The sequence below is a fragment of the Peromyscus californicus genome, unplaced genomic scaffold (genome assembly GCF_007827085.1).
Source record: "Peromyscus californicus insignis strain IS unplaced genomic scaffold, ASM782708v3 Scaffold_16__1_contigs__length_79575227, whole genome shotgun sequence".
In the NCBI taxonomy this organism is placed as follows: domain Eukaryota; kingdom Metazoa; phylum Chordata; class Mammalia; order Rodentia; family Cricetidae; genus Peromyscus; species Peromyscus californicus.
This window is the reverse complement of record NW_026294458.1, coordinates 17,573,437-17,588,744: the sequence shown is the minus strand read 5'-3', so window position 1 is coordinate 17,588,744 and position 15,308 is coordinate 17,573,437. Positions and strand designations below refer to the sequence as shown.

The window sequence follows — 15,308 nt, the reverse complement described above, 5'->3', positions numbered from 1 at the left end:
CACCTGGAAAGAGAAATCCTCAACTGAGGAGTTGCCTTTGTGGTGGTTTGAGTGAGAACGGCCCCTAGGGGCTCCCACCTTTGAATACTTGCTTAGGAGGTGTGGCCTCGTTAGAGGAGGTGTGTCACGGGGGTAAGGGGGGGGGGTAGGCTTTAAGGTTCCAAAGACTCCTGCCATTCCCAGTGTGTTCTCTGCCTCTTGCTTGCAGTGTGAGATGTGAGCTCCCATCCGTTCCCATCACCATGCCGTCCCTCTGCCATCATGGATTCTAATCTTCTAGAGCCGTAAGCCCAATTAAATGCTTTCTTTTATAAGTCATGGTGCTTTATCACCCAGCAATAGGAAAGTATCTACTACATGCCTCCATCAGACTGGTCTGTGGGCATGTCTGGGGACACTTCTTCTTTGATTGATCATTGATAGGGGAGGGCCCAGGCCACCAAGGGCAGTGGCAACCCTGGGAACATGGTCCTGGGTTGTATAAGAAAGTGAGCTGAGTCACTGCTTCGGTTCCTGCCTCCTCCGGGTTCCTGCTTGAGTTCCTGCCCCCTAGATCTCTCAACGATAGACTGTGATGTGGACATGTAGGCCAAACAAATCCTTTCGTCTCCAAGCTGGCTTCAGTCGGTGTTTCTCACACCAACAGAAAGTAGCTAATACACCCTTCCGCTCTGCTCAAACCCCATCCCTTGAATCCCCCTCCTTTCCCGCTGCCACCCACACCTCCTCAACCATGTCCCTGTCACCTTCACACCACCACCACCTTCACCAGGTCTGGACCTCCTGGGTCACCAACACCCCCCTGTCCTTCCTCTTCTCACGGCAGCCACAGAGGCCGCTCCTACCAACACCACCCCCACACTCTTTCCACCTGTGTCTTCTCCACACCCACCAAGACCATCTCTCACCCTTAACTCCGCTGCCTCCTCTACAGCCTCTTCCAGCAACACCCCAGAGCTCTGCCGCCTCCTGGTCCACTGCCCGGCTCCATATGGCCCAGGAGCAGAAACGGCACACGGCCTTACTTGTAAGCCTCAGTCAGTCCTTCACACCCAACAGGCTTCTAGGACCGTAGCCCTTTCAAAATCAAACAGTTCCCCAATATTTGAATCTATAGATACTTATCGAGCCTGGCCGCATCTTTGAAAGACACCAGTGACGCTAATGACCCTTATCCCTGCTTATTTTTGAAACTGCTTATCTAACCTGTCTCCCTCCACACACACACACCCCCTGCTTCCACCCCAGACTGCAGATATTCTGAAATGAAAAAAAAAAAGAAAACAATGGTGGCCTTGTTGCCCAAAGGCTGATATTAATAGATGATTCCTTTTGATTTCAGCCTGGAAACACTGGCGGCAAACCAGTCTTAGGAGGGACTGACTGTAGCAGAAGTCTAAAAGAGTGACAAAGAAAAAAAAAAAATCCAACCCAGCTTTGATCAGAAGGGTCTGAAGATGGATGGTGGTCATTTCACAGGTCTCTGGGTGGAGGTCCATGTCATTTTGAGAAAAAGAAACTGGGTTAACAAAAAAAAAAAAAAAGGAAGAAAGAAAAGAGCCCGACAGACGCACTTTCTGATGGAACGGGGCCACCGCACCAAGAGGATCAAAGCTGTGTGCCACGCCGAGGCGAATGAAGGATTACTCACTTTCTATTTTTTCACGCCTGCAGCACACATGGGGATCTAATTGGTCGGGATGGGAAGTACAGACAGGCAGCCCCAGCCAGCGAGCTAGCGAGCAGCGAGGGACTGAGCGCCGAGCCTGGGGGAGCCGGGCGCTTTCTCCAGCTGCAAACCATTAGAGGCGGCGCGCAACCACGTGCGGCTTTAATTGCTCTTCTGTGTGTTTTCCCCAGCCCCAGACCGCTAGTGTCTACTTGCAGGGCTTTCTGATCTCAGAGGTGATGAGCTTGGGGGCTGTCAGGCGTGCTGGGGAGCAGGGGAGGCGGGGTGATGAGTCCTTGAGTCTCAGGGGAGGAAGGGCTCCTACTGCTCAGGGAGGGGCAGCTAGGCTGGGCAAGGGACCGGTCCTGCCACCAGCTCTGGCCTAGCCTGACATTCACTGGTTTCAGTGTAATGCCCGGGTTCCTCTTGGGAGGCAGAGGGTGTTGTCTGCGTTCTGAACCGCAACAGAAGGGGTGATGTGGGACCCAAGGCCGTAAGCCAAAGATACAGTATGGAAGTCCACCCAGCATAGCCAACCACCCCAACCAACCTCTCTGGCCCTGTTTCCTTGCCTTAAAATGGGGTGGATAGGAGCTAGGAAGATGCCTCAGTGGGTATGAGTGCTTGCTCTACAAGCATTGAAGACCAGAGTTCAAATCCCCAACACTGAATAAAAAGCCGAGCACGGCTACACATATGTGTAACCCCCAGCATGGGGCAAATCTTGAGAGCTGATTTTCTAGGCCAGCCAGCCTGGCCAACAAGGTGAGAGCTTCCCACTCAGTGAGAGGCCTCGTGTCAAGGCAAAAGGCAGAGAACACTAGAGAAAGACATCCGGCCTCCTGCTGTCGTCTCCACGTACGTGTGTACAGGTGTGGGCACCCTCACGCTCATATACGTGCAACACACACACACACACACACACACACACACACACACCACGTGTCACACACACATAAATAATAAATAAAACAAAGACGTCTGTGTGCCTCAGTGTCCCTGGGAAGGTAACAGTCCACACGGAAGGGCCGCTCTGCTTCTAACGGTCATGGCCATGGACCACAACTCTCTTTGCCCCTTAGGTCCGAGTTCTCCTTTCAGCTCTTCTTTTTACCTGCTCCCCGGGGAAACCTTTCCCAGCCACACAGTCTGCGGGGTGGCAGAGTCCCAGCCTCACCCAACCCCTTGTCTTTCATCTCAGGTTTCCCATTTCTTCTCTCTCCCTTGTCAGCCTCCATTCCACGCCCCTATACCACACCACACGCATGCACGTGCACATCCGTCTCAACCACCATGTAAAGGAACTATGATGTTGAAGGCCTGCCTCCGGCTCCTCACTGGGCACCCTGAGGGGCTCCCTCCCCTGCAAGCCCCTCAGCTCTGTTCTCCCCCAAGCCCCACTCTGTTCCCCTTGAGCAGGAATGGTTTCATTCTTTTTTTTTTTGGAGGGGGGGGTCATTCTCCAAGACACAGCTGTCACAGGCGCTCTTCTCAGTGACCTCCCCTGGTGGGGACAGCGGGCCCTGCTAAGTGTACATGTCTGTTTCAGTGGGGTCCCTCCTCCACCACGCTGGGATGGAAGCATTTGCTTGCCCACCCCTCTCCACGTGAAGGGGAGTTTGGAGGAGACAAAAATGCATTTTATCTCTGTCCACACAGCACATGTTTAGCACAGTGCAGGCATTCACCAGAGGCATCTTGAATGAATTTATGACTCCCAGTTTCTCTGCCTACACTATCCAATTAAACTGAAAACATCGCAGTACTGGGGATGGACCTGGGCTATTGTGCGTGTGTCCAACACATAGAAGAACCTCAGTAGAACTTCTGGTTCCGATTTGGGACATTGCCGGAGACAAGGGTCCTTTCTATGTCTGGTCTGTCCTGTGCTGCCCTTCCAGAGCACTGTGCAGAGCAGGTTCTCAGTAAATGTTCTTTGAATGGATAAGTGATGTAGAAAGCCAGGGAAACCCAATGTTGGCCAGAACATGCAGTGCACCGAATGCTGATGTCCCAGCCTGATTCAAATGGTACAATGCTAACTTAACTATGATGGCTGTTCTGGGTTGTCAATTTTTTTTTTTTTTTTTTTTGGTTTTTTCGAGACAGGGTTTCTCTGTGTAGATTTGCGCCTGTCCTGGAACTTTACTCTGTAGCCCAGGCTGGCCTCGAACTCACAGAGATTTGCCTGCCTCTGCCTCCCGAGTGCTGGGATTAAAGGCGTGCGCCACCACCGCCCGGCTCTGGGTTGTCAATTTGATCACATCTAGAATTAACTAAAACCCAAATGGCTAGGCACACCTGTGAGGGATTCTTCTTAATGAAATCATTTGAAGTGGGAAGATCCACGTCTAATCTGGATCTTTGAGGTGGGAAGATCCACCTTTAATCTGGGCCACACCTTCTGCTGGCAGCCTGTGTAAAGGACGTGGGAGAAGGGAGTGTTTGCTCTCGCTCTCGTTGGCAAGTCCATTTCTTCCCTGGCATTTAGAGCCTACCTCTTTAGGATTCTAGCATATATGGTGATTCTGTTCTGGACAAGCAGCCCAGGAAAAAATGGACACAGATTCTGAAGACCAGCTGAGACATCCAGTCTCATGGACTAAACGACTACCAGATTCTTGGACCTTCCATTGGTAGACAGCCGTTCTTGGACTAGCTGGACCACAGCCTGTCAACCATTCTAATAAATCCTCTAGATAGAAAGATAGATAGATAGATAGATAGATAGATAGATAGATAGATAGATAGGTAGGTAGATAGATAGATGATAGATAGATAGATAGATAGATAGATAGATAGATAGATAGATAGATAGGTAGGTAGGTAGGTAGGTAGGTAGATAGATAGATAGATAGATAGATAGATAGATAGATAGATAGATAGATAGACAGACAGATAGACATTCTATAAATTCTGTTCCTCCAGAGAATCCTGATGAATGAATATACTAATCCTCAAAGTGATGGCATTAAAATAGGGCTTTGGGGAAATAGCTGTGATGGTTGAGCTCCCTTGAATGGAACCAGTGCCTTTTTATAGGATGCTAAAGAAAGCTCCCTCAGCCCTTCTGCCTCATGAAGCTGGAACCAGAAACCTATCTACAAGGAAGTGGATCTCACCGAACACTGGATCTGTAGCTGCCATGTGTGGATTCCCTGCCTCCAGAATGGTGAGAAAGTTCTCTTGTTTTTAAGTCATCCAGTCTGCTGTATGATTACAGCAGTCTAAAAGAACTAAGCCTGGCTTCTGCTTAGGAGATAACACGCTGAGATTTAATACAATCCAATGAGAACTCTGATCAGTTCTAGAATTTTATTTGTCCCAGCAAACATTTTCCCAACTTGATAAATAGCACCAATATGCATCTGTTTGCTCAGACCAGAATCCAAGAATAACATTTGGTGCATCTTTTAGTCTTGTATGTTACAGTCAGTCCACTTCCAGGCTTTATAAGCTTTGCTATGAGAGTCCGTCCAATCCATGGTCATCATCTTCACAGCCCCATACCCTGACCTTACAGCTGTTCCCCTTCCCCAGCAAACACAAATGGATGCCCTTCCTGTTCCCCACCACAGTCTTTCTGATGCTGCTCTAACACCTTTCCATACAACATAGAATGAGATCCAACTTCTTTTCAGGATTTACAGCCCCACACAACACATGCTTCTCAACTTCCTCCCTACAAATCTTCCCCTTGCTTACCTCCCTCCAAACACGTTAGTCTAGTCAATCCTAAATACTCAAGTTGGCTCTCACTTCAGAATTTTCTATTCCGTTTCCACAGAAGGCTCTTCCCCTAATGCCCTGACTCTCAGTTCCGACACTGCTGCCTTAGGGAGGCCTCTGCCAAGCCTACCTGTGATGGCCAATTTTGTGTCCACTTTGCTGGGCTTCAAGATGCCCTGATATTTGGTGAAACAGTTTTCTGAATATGCCTGGAAGGTATTTGGGGGAAAATTAGGATATGAGTTAGTGGACTAAGTAAAACAGATTGCCCTCCCTAATGTGGCTTATGCTGGGGCTGTCATTCAGTGCTGGGCAATGGTTGGCATAAGCACAGATCTGGGCTCCAGCCTCAGCAGGAGAGAGAGAGAGAGAGAGAGAGAGAGAGAGAGAGAGAGAGAGAGAGAGAGAGAAGAAGAGGAGGAGGAAGAGGAGGGAGGGAAGGAGGAAGGGAGGGAAGGAGGGAGGGAAGGAGGGAGGGAAGGAGGGAGGGAGGGAGAGAGTTTTATTCACCAGTTGAAGGTCTATACAGAGCAAAGGTACTAACTATCCCTGAAGAAAGAAACAGTTCCTCCTACCTGACCCCCTCAAGCTGGGCCATCAGTCCTTCCTGTCTTCAGCGGAAGCACTGGGAATTCTGGAGGTCTCAGGTCTGCCCATTCCGGGAGTAGAACTCAGCCACAGCTCTCCTAAGTGCTCAGGCTTCTGACTCAATATGAAATTACATCACTAGCCTCCGGCCCCCTGGCTCTGTGGGACTTCCCAACCTCCATAATTTTATAAGACTCTCTCTCTCTCTCTCTCTCTCTCTCTCTCTCTCTCTCTCTCCTCCCTCCCTCCTCCCTCTCCTCCCTCCCTTCCCCTGCCCCTCCCTCTCCTGGGAACCCCAGGTAACATTGTATCCTTCTACTTACAATAGGAAGTATTTCTTTATCTGTTGGTATTAGGCAGCTACAGCCTCTAACTTGAAATAGTCCCTCCTGGAAGGAAGAGGGAAACTTACAAGACTCAGTGTCTTAGTCAGTGTTCTACTGCTGTGAAGAGACACCATGACCACAGCAACTCTTATAGAGGAAAGCATTTAACTGGGGCTGGCTTACAGTTTCAGACGCTTAGTTCATTATCATCACACGGGAAACATGGTGCTGGAGAAGGAGCTGAGAGTTCTGCATCCAGATCAGCAGGCAGCAGGAAGAGCGGGAGACTCTGGTCCTGGAAAAGCCTTTTTAAAACTTCAAAGCCCACCTCCAGTGACACACTTCTCAACAAGGCCATACCTCTAAATCCTTTCAAATAGTGCCACTCTCCGGTGACCAAATGTCTTAGTTAGGGTTTCTATTGTTGTGAAGAGATATTATGACCATGGCAACTCTTATAATGGAAGAACACTTAATTGGGGTGGCTTACATTTTCAGAGGTTTAGTCCATTATCATCCTGGTGTGACATGGTGACAGACAGGCAGATATGGTGCTAGAGAAGTAGCCAAGTGTCCTATACCTTGACTTGCAAGCAACGGGAAGTGGTCTGTCTCATTGGGCATGGCTTGGTCATATATGAGACCTCAAAGCCCGCCTCCACAGTGATAAACTTTCTCCAACAAGACCACACCTACTCCAAGAAGCCACACCTCCTAATATTTCCACTCCCTTTGGGGGCCATTTTCTTTCAAACTACCACACCAAGTATTCAAATATGAGCCTATGGAGGCCATTCTTATTCAAGCCACAACACCTGACTGCCTGGGCTCCATAGGCTTGTGGCCATATCATAATGCTAGGTGCATTTAGTCCAACTTCAAAAGTCCTCATAGTCTATCACAGTCTCAACACTGTTTGAAAGTACAAAGTTCAAAGTCTCTTCTGAGATGAGATTTGTGTAATTTCTTAACTGTAACCTCTGAAAATCAAAGTTAGAAAGCAGACTACATGCTTCCAACATACAATGGTACGGAATATACATTACCATCCCCAAAGGGAGGAAAGGAAACATAAAAAGGAAATACTGGACCAAAGCACACCTGAAAACCAGCTGGGCAAACTCCAACTTCTGCATCTTCATGTCTGATGTCAAAACACTCTTCAGATCTCCAACACCTTTTTGCTTTGATGACTGCAACACACTTCTCCCTCTTGGGCTGGTCCCAGACCCTGTTAGCAGCTATCCTTGGCAGGTATCCCATGGCTCTGCACCTCCAACATCTTGAGGTCTCCAACAAAATCCAGGTTTCACCTTCACAGCTTCATGTAATGGCCTCTATGGGCCTCCATGAATGGATACCCTTGACACATGCCTGATCTCAGTGGCTTCCCTTAGCTGTGGAATTGGTACCAGGGAGTTGGGTATTGCTGTGACAGACCCGACCATGCTATTTGTTGGTGGAATGTAGACTTTGGGACTTTGGATTAGGAAAGCAATTGAATGCTTTAAATAGTGCTTAATCAGTGGTGCTGAGAGCAATGTAAATTATGATGGCTTGGCTCAATATGTTTCAGAGGGGAGGATGTTAGTAAGTAGCCTAGAGACAATACTTGTGATATTTTGGCAAAGTATGTGGTGCCCATGTCCTAAAAATCTGCCTGAGGCTAACATGGAGAGTTTTGAATTGCTGGTGTTGGCAGAGGAAATTTCAAGACAGCCTAGTATTGACTGTGCCATGTGGTTATTAGTAATCAATCTGACACAGATCTATAATGAAAAGGAGCACACTGGACAAAAAGAAATACAAAACACGCAGTTTGTGGAGAAAAGGAACACCAGAAACTGTAGTTGAGCTAAGCCCAGTGCTCAAGGAGATAAAAAGCTTAAAGAAATGCCTAATGCTAAATGGAATAAAAGGAGTAGTGACCTCAGGGCAAGACCCCACTCCTGGTACCAACTTCTGTCTTAGTCACTGTTCTATTGTTGTGAAGAGACACTATAACCAAAACAACTCTTATAAAAGGAAGCATATAATTGGGGGCTTGCTTAGAGTTTCAGAAGTTTATCACATTATCATCATGGTGGGGGACATGGCGGCAGGAAGCACGGTAGCACCCATAGCACTGGAGCAGTAGCTGAGAGGTACATCTCGATCTGCAGGCCCTTGTGATCAAGCATTCAAATATATACGCTCATGGGAGCCATTCTCATTCAAACCACCACACATCTGGAGGTGTCCTGGGGTACACTGATGTTGGCCTCTGTGTGGACTGCAACGCTAGGTCAAATCTTGTGATGATGCCAGTGGGTTTAGCATTCAAAAGGGGTAAGTTCTGTGTGGTCCACCATGATTGATAAGGAAGTCAGAGTCATTGTGATAAGTTCATAAAAGACCTTAGTTCTCCCTAAGCAGAACCTCTTCCTAATTCACATTCCTTTCTCTGAAGTCCACATCCTCTCTTGGAGGTCAAACCCAGCCCCCCCGCCAGGCCCAAACAGGAAGCCACCTGGGAAAGACTAAAACATGTGGCATCAGAGGGGAAACTCCTCAATGAGGTGTGTGTGTCTGAATGGCAGCACATGCTGGGGCACCCCAAACACACCTGATAGCAGGTGTGGTGAGGGAGGGGCTAAGCTATCATGTATCAAAAACAGGAGGAGGCTTCTTCAACCAGCCCAGACTTTCCTGTTGTAGAATATTATTTTAAGGTGTGTTAGTTTTGTTTATGTTGCATTTGTTTAACTCTGTGAAGCTGTGTTACTGTGCCTGTCTAAAACACCTGATGGTCTAATAAAGAGCTGAATGGCCAATAGTGAGGCAGGAGAGAGAAATAAGCAGGGCTGGCAGACAGAGGATAAATAAAAGGAGAAGTCTGGGAGGAAGAAGGAGTAAGAGAAGGAGTGAGAAAAGAAGGGGCCAGCCACACCGCCAGCCATGGAGTAAGAGTGAAAGTAAGATTTACAAAAGTAAGAAAAGGAAAAGCTCAGAGGCAAAAGGTAGATGGGATAATTTAAAGTTAAGAAAAGCTGGCTAGCAACAAGCCAAGCTAAGGCTGGACATTTATGATTAACAATAAACCTCTGTGTGTGATTTATTTGGGAGCTGAGTGGCAGGCCCCCTAAAAGAGCAAAAACAACCAACAACATTTCCCAGCATACATGGCTCAGGGATTCAGGGTAAGGTGCTCTTAAGCAGACCTGGGAGCAGAACTGTGGTGTGGGGTGCACTGGGGTTGGGGCTAAGCTTCCAAGGGGGAGAAACCAGCTATGGCTGCTGAAGGCACTTGCCATGCTCAGAGTGCACACAAGCCTGGAATGGCTCTGTGTTTACAGGCTCCAGGTCAACTGGGTGTGCCTCATAGGCACCTGACACTTGGGCACATTTCAAGTGTGACCTAGGGACCAGCAGCGTTGGCATCACCAGGAAGCCTGTTAAAAGTGGAAAATCCTGGGCCCTATGACAGACAGGTGAGCTGGAATCCCTATTTCAATGGACATTTCATGAGCACTGAAGTTTGATACATCAGAAAAAGTCCACTTTTGCAAAGCAGGATTTCATTTTACCTCTAAAAAGAAATCCTTTATCAGTGTGCTGATGAGTGGACATGTAAAGCCTGGTAAGGGAAGACTAGAAGGATTTGTCCACACCACTGGGAATTAAGCAGATGGGACTCAAGCCTGATTAAAGAGAGAAAAGAAAATTTAAAGGGCTGTTTTGGTGTAAAATGAGGCTGAGGAGATATCAGCCGAGCTGCACAGCGGATGGCCTGGGTTTTCACTTGACTGACGCCTCCTTCCTTAGGACATGGGCAGCTGAGGTGAAGCTCTTGGCTGCTCATCGTCACCCCCCGTCTCAGTAGATGACCCAACCCAGCACCCCATACATGTCCTAGGCCATAAGCACAGTTGAAAACACCCAACACCAAAAAGCTTCAAAGGCCTGGGTGACAAGCTGCACGCAGGCTCCTACCTGCCATCTGGATAATTCTCCGGTCAGGGATGAAGCTTTCTTGAAGGGTCATCCATTGTGGGTGAGCTTTTCAGTGATGCAGCAGGACCCCTTTACCTACGCTTTTGTAAGTCACCTCGATAAACTCACTGGTTCACCAAATTAAACTCAGATGGGATCGTTTATTTGGTCTGTCGTTGGCGCCCTATCTGGGGTGAGTAGACATTCACCTTCATCTCCCCAGGAAAGGTCATTGACCTGTTGTGTTTCTCTCTTCTCAACCACACTTACTTAACTGGGTAAGCGTCCAGTTAATTACCACATCTCTAAATCAACACCAAGTGCATGACGGATCATCCGTAACGAGTAGCTGCTGAGTTCTCGGCTTCACTTCAGTCATGTTTACCGCCAAGCTGATCTTCATGGTCGCTATGGGGATGGCATCAGACCTTCTGGGAACTTCAAGAATGTACCTTACAAGCACAAGTTTTTCCTGGACTAGGGATGACCCGTGAGTATGTGGTGTTGTGTCTCCTTTCTCTTCCTCTTCCTCCCTGCCCTCCACAGCACTGTGCGCCAAGGTGCACCATGGGGTGTTATTTCCACCGATGAGATAAATCTGTCTACAGTATCTCAGTTTTCACGCCATTTTTTCAGTTTGGGCAACATAAAAAGACTCTGCCCATAATGGATAAGACAATAAGCAAACAAGCAAATAAAGAAATAAATAACTCTGCCCATTGCCGATTATCTTAATACTTAGAAATAATGTTAGCTGGAAAAGAGTGAATGGCATCATGGGAGGAAGGACAGTGAGAACTGGATGCCACCTGATCTACCAAGACTAACAAAAACCGTACACAAGCTTCTCAGTGTGCAAAGAAAACATGTGCCTCCCGTACTTGCCAGACGACATGAAAATCGGTGTACCCAATTCGGAGAACAACTTGATAGTGTGTATCCAGAGACGTCAAAATGTTGGGAGTATTTCAGTTGACACTTCTTTTCTAAGAAATAGTCATCGGTGTTTCCATGGGACAGGGATGCTGAGATCTGGGGACACAGACATTGAGCTCTAACTGTAACAACCCAAATGCAAAACTTAAGAAAAAATAAATAAATAAAACAGAGGCGTGGACTTGGTGACCTTGGTCTAAGCACTAAGTTTTCAGATACGATGTCAGAAGCACCCACAATCAAAGAAAAGAGTGAGATAAGTTGGACTTAGTCAAACTTTAAAACTTTTGTGCGGTAAGGAATTCTCTCAAGACAGTGAAGAACTGGGAATGTAGAGCAGACGGTAGCACTATCGTTCATGCAGGCCTGGGTCTGATCCAGGATGCATATAAGGTAGGCGTGATGGTACACACCTGTAATTCCAGGACTCAGAAGATGGAGGTGGGAAAAACAGAAGTGAAAGGTCATCCTCAGCCACATAGCAAGTTCAAGGCCAACCTGGCATATATGAGATCAGAAAAAATAAGAAGGAAGGAAGGAAGGAAGGAAAGAAGGAAGGAAAGAAGGAAGGAAGGAAGGAAGGAAGGAAGGAAGGAAGGAAGGAAGGAAAGAAGGAAGGAAGGAAGGAAGGAAGGAACGAAGGAAGGAACAAAGGAAGGAACGAAGGAAGGAACGAAGGAAGGAAGGGGCAGACCGACACAGGAGCATCCCTGCGGCAGAGATGGCAGAGATCAGTAGGGAGGAACCAGGGCAGATATCTGTAGTGCCCCACCCAGGGGAGGCAGAGCCAGGCAATGGAGTCCACATCATGGTAGAGTACTGTGGACCTGGCAGCTCTGAGGTGACCTACCTGGAACTGGTAAACGCCATGAAGGAGGAGTAAACGGGCCTAGATGTGGAGTCCAGGGGGGACATGGTCCTTTGAGATTGAGAGCAATGGACCACTGGTGTTCTCGGCTGAAGAGTGGGTACTTTGCCTATGAAAAAGATCTCATCAGGGTCACCGGAAAAGCCAGCAATGGAGAATCACTAGAACAGATCACCGACAGTCGGCCTCCCTACATCATCCTGTGATTGCAGGTGATTCTTGGCTGCTTGGTTCTGGCATTCAAACCTTTGTTTCCTCGTGGTTCCGCTGAGAACTCCCTTTGCCTCTTATCCCTCACTTAGCTCCAGGTAGCTAAGAATCCATGACTTCCAGTTTGCCCCTTTGGGCACAAGGAGGGACCAGACATTTCTATGGTCTTGGAAGCAGGAAAGAGTTGTTCTCCATGGACATTTCTGTAGCCACCTTATGTCTTCTTCCCAGGATTGTCACCCTTGACAGCTCAGTCCTCTCCCCAGCCTGGAAATGCCTGTAAGATGGCACAGCTGGTGTAATCTGTTTCCCCACCCACCCCGCCCCCCCCGCCTCCGGGCAACTTTCCCTATTGGCAGTGAAGAGGTGCTAGGAAGGATGAGGAGGAGAGGAGAAAGAAGAGGAGGAAAGGAAGAAAGGAAGGAAGGGGAGGGAGAAAAAAAATGGTATGTCCTTAAAAAATTTGTGCATGGCCAGCAGCGGAGGCACATGCCTTTAATCCCAGCACTCAGGAGGCAGAGCCAGGCGCATTTCTGTGAGTTCGAGGCCAGCCTGGGCTACAGAGTGAGATCCAGGACAGGCACCAAAACTACACAGAGAAACCCTGTCCTGAAAAACAAAAACAAACAAACAAAAAAAAACTTGTGCATGACTGTTCCCAGCAGCATTATTTATAGAATCCCAAAGGTGTCTACGAAATGATGAAAGTGGATTTAAAAGGTGAGGCACTCGATTTTTCTGTCTCCAGTTCTTGCCTTGCCCTCCCTCCAGGAAGGGAGTAGGCAAAGGGCAAAGGGCAATCAAGGGGAATTTCATTTGCCCCTTGAGAGCAATTATATAAATAGGAAAGTAAAACTTCCAATAGGAAAGCAGAACTCTGAGACCCTGTGTGACCGCAGAATACCACGTCACCTCAAAGCACTCTGAGCTGGTTTTGGGGTGTGAGCTGGGAGACTGTTGGCAAGTGTTATAGCTCAAAAGTTCTTGGAGGACTTGGGGGTGCCAACTGAGAACAGTCCCTTGCAGAGTGTGTCTTCTGGAAGCAGGTCACGGACATGAGCAGCAGGAGTGGCAGTTCCTCTGTGTCTGGTTGGAGACAGGGGCCTTTGGAACTGAGATCAATGGGCAGCTGGTGTTTTCTGAGCTGCAGGAACCAACTCCCATCTGCAGACCAAGTGTCAAGTCTTTAAGCCTGAGGCAGAAATGAATCCCCTTGCCTGCGGCTGCAGTCCCAAAGGCTGGAAGAGCGGGAGCCTGAGCCAGTCTCCTGCCTGAGGCCAAATGCTTGGCCGCTGAATGCCTCCAGCAAGTCTGGGAGCTGGAATCAGGATAGGAACTGGGTTCTGAAGTCCCTCTCCTCTTCCTCCAAAGAACCTACCAGTTTTGTGTCTGTGCTTAGTCAGTTACATAGAGCCAGGGGAGCTCTGATTGGCTGGATGTGTGTGCTTGCCAATAAGATGCAAAAAGGGATCAGGGAAGAGCTATCAAATACAGAAGGGAGAGGGAAGAATTCTGGACTGGCCAGAAGTTCTCCATCAGGTGGCAGGTCCTGCTTCCGCCACTGTGGTGGTAGTGAGCTGGTACCCAGCTGTCACACTTCCCATCCGCTTCCGGTTGCTAAGGTGCTGTTCTGATCACCTTCACGCCAAAGCCACTGCCACGCCCTCTGCCAGAAGCCATTCAGCTGAACCATCCAGCTGTCACAGCTGGCTCCAATCATCGTCTTTATTAAGACATCTTCGTTACAAATGGCAGCCTGTTTCCCACCCCCATTGCTTGTGGGGTTTTCCCATCCATTTTTGTTTAGCTAGGATTGTTTTGCCTGGTTCCAGTTGCAGATTCACTGACAGCTTGAATCCAGAAGGCGGGTTGTCAATCAGCAGGCGACTGCCGGGACTCCTTGCTCTTGGGCTTGAGTTACTGGCTGTCTGAAATCTCCATGTCAGGGCGCCTCCTACCACCGTCATAGGTACGGTCCATCTATACAGTGGAACAGTATCCACCCATAAGAAGAAACTGAGTTTAATCAGCCCTCCATAGTCACAATTCCTCATCTGAGGATTCAATTAATTATGGATTGGAAAAAACAAAAACAAAAACAAAAAAAAACCAAACTCGTGTGTGTGTGTGTGTGTGTGTGTGTGTGTGTGTGTGTGTGTGTGTCTGTAATGTCTGTAATGAACCTGTACATGTTTTTTCTTTGTCATCATTTCTTAATACAATACAACATGACAACTCCTTACATTTATCTTATATATGTGTTTTGAGAGATCTAGACGTGATTCCTTTGCTGGGTGATAAAAATGTTCTAGAACTCACTAGTGTGTTTCGAGATATTTAATTACACTGTGTAAAGGTATGTTGTTGTGATTGGCAATAAAAAGCTAAGCGGCCAAGAGCTAAGCAGGAGGTATAGACAGGACTTCTGGACAGAGAGATCACTGGGAAGAAGAAAAGGGGAGTTGCCAGCTGAACACAGAGGAAGCAGGACATGCAGGAGGAGAGGAAAAAGACACGAGCCATGAGACAGCATGTAGATGAATAGAAATGGGTTAACTGAAGTTATAGGAGCTAGTTAGAAACAAGCCTAAGCTAAGGCCCAGCTTTTATAATTAATAATAAGTCTCTGTGTCATGACATGGGGGCTGGTGGTCCAAAAAAGCCTGCTATACCAGTGTTGATGGTTGTCCAACTATTGCTATGCTAAAAACTTTAGCCTTGTACACCTGTGGGGGGGGCACATGTCTGTGTAAAGGGTATGTATGTATTTGCACACACTGAGATGCCTCTCCTCAGGAGTCGTTTACCTTATTTTTTGAGACAGAGTCTCTCACTGCCCTAGAGCTTGCCAAGTAGTCTATGCTGGCTAGTGAATGAGCTCCAGGGACCAGCCTGTCTTCACCTCCCCGGAGCTGAGATCACAAGCATGCTCACCTCCCCGGAGCTGGGATCACAAGCATGCTCACCTCCCCAGAGCTGAGATCACAAGCATGTTGCCACAACCAGGTTT

The 15,308-nt window shown here is 48.0% G+C and overlaps 1 pseudogene; it reads left to right on the top strand.

Annotated features, from left to right (window-relative positions):
• Positions 1–11,941: 11,941 nt before the first annotated feature.
• On the top strand, positions 11,942–12,294 carry LOC128111683 (migration and invasion enhancer 1-like; annotated as a pseudogene).
• Positions 12,295–15,308: the final 3,014 nt, after the last annotated feature.